Raw genomic sequence first — 1,583 nt, 5'->3', positions numbered from 1 at the left:
GAGAGAGTCAATGGAGAAAAAAAGGGGGACATATGTAATACTTGCAACAATAAAGTGTTTTTTTTTAAAAAAAAGAAAGTAAAAATGAAAACAGTGGACTTTGAATCATCAGTCAAAGAGCAATTTCTTCAGCCCTGTTGGTGTGTCTCAGTGGTCGAGTGTCCACCCATGCACCCAGAGGTCACCATTCAATTCCAGGGCACATGCCCCGGTTGTGGGCTTGATCCCCAGTAGGGGGAGTGCAGGAGGCAGCCGATTGATGTTTCTCTCCCATAAATGTTTCCATCTCTCTCTCCCTCTCCCACTCTCTCTCACTTTCTCTGAGGACCTCCTGAGAATGTCAGCAGGGAGTGACAGAGTAGGCCCCCGCCTTCAGGTGTGATGGGGGCAGGGGGGACTCAGGCATAGCATGAAATCTTCCTAGTTACCCTCCGAGTAGATAACTAACACTCTTAGCTACTTCCCCTTCCCACTAACCATCCCTCTTTCTTAATCAAGGCTTAGGGTATTTAGAACGTAAACTTGAAATCATACTGAATACTGAAAATTTCTCAAGCACTGTAGAAACATAGCCTAATACATGAGTGTGTGATTTACATGGTGGCAGAATTTTATTTAATAACATGGAAATCAAAGCCCCAGTTCAATCCCCTACCTGTTAACGTTTCCTTTGCTGTTAGGACTGTGGTTTTAAGCAGCTGCCTCCTGGCGCAACAACCCCCAGAGCTCATCTTTTCATGGGCAATGTTCTCTGGCGGAAGGAAAATGTTGGATTCACAACTTAGAGATAGTCTCAATTTTAAAGTGCCTCTCTTTTTCAAAATGTAGGATAATTTCTTTTCCACAGCAACAAAATAAATCAGAAATACATTTTTCTTTCAATGGAGCAACATTTTTAAGTGCTTAGCAGTGAGATAGCAATTGCTAATGTTGCTCTATTCGGCTCCAAAACAATGTTACGGATGGGCTTCACGTGCAACTCAGTTAATCATGGTTTCGCTGTATCACACGAACTCTGACACATGTGAGAGTCACAGCTGCAAAGCCAGGGCCTGGGCGCCAATCCCCCTCCCGCCTGGGCCGGGGTCTCCGTTCCACGGCCCCTCGCTCACTCACATGCACTGGGCCAGCGTCACACAGCCCCCTCCCTCGGAGGAGGTGCATCTCTTCATACCGTGGTGCATGTTCAGATCTATGTGAACGGGTCAGGGAAGGCGGAACCTCCCTTAAAAGTGAGACCAGGGGAAGGACAGGTACTTGGGTCAGGAGCCAAGAAAGACTCCTGGCTGCTCGGCGGTGCTTCCTGGAGGGGGATGCGGAGGGGAAATGTGGAGGCTGAGAACAGGCCGCAGCCTCGCACTTCTGCCCCGGCCTGCAGCGGTCCCAGGGCGCGTGGGCCCCAAGGCCTGGGGCAAGTTCCTTTGCAAATCAAGGCCGTACCGCCCACCTCGGTTTTGCTGAAAGAATTATACGGGATGACGGACGTAAAGGGCTTCGTACCGCGCGCAGCACAAAGTCACCGCCGAGCTAAGTGGCCCCCGGACAAGTGAAGGAGCTGGATTTAGCGCGTTGGAGTTTTTCCG

General features: G+C 49.7%; 1 long non-coding RNA gene across 1 annotated transcript in view; it reads right to left on the bottom strand.

Annotated features, from left to right (window-relative positions):
• The window catches only part of LOC102255564, a 6,196-nt gene extending 4,619 nt beyond the window's left edge, over positions 1-1,577 (bottom strand). The window contains exons 1-2 of the long non-coding RNA XR_001360119.1: positions 1,117-1,577; positions 656-751 (exon numbers count right to left, since the gene is read on the bottom strand). This is a non-coding gene — a long non-coding RNA (uncharacterized LOC102255564). The remainder of the gene's footprint in view (positions 1-655; positions 752-1,116) is intronic.
• Positions 1,578-1,583: the final 6 nt, after the last annotated feature.

This window comes from Myotis brandtii, unplaced genomic scaffold (genome assembly GCF_000412655.1).
Source record: "Myotis brandtii unplaced genomic scaffold, ASM41265v1 scaffold802, whole genome shotgun sequence".
NCBI lineage: Eukaryota > Metazoa > Chordata > Mammalia > Chiroptera > Vespertilionidae > Myotis > Myotis brandtii.
Note: the sequence above shows the minus strand (reverse complement) of the source record. Positions and strands in the feature narration are given on the sequence as shown.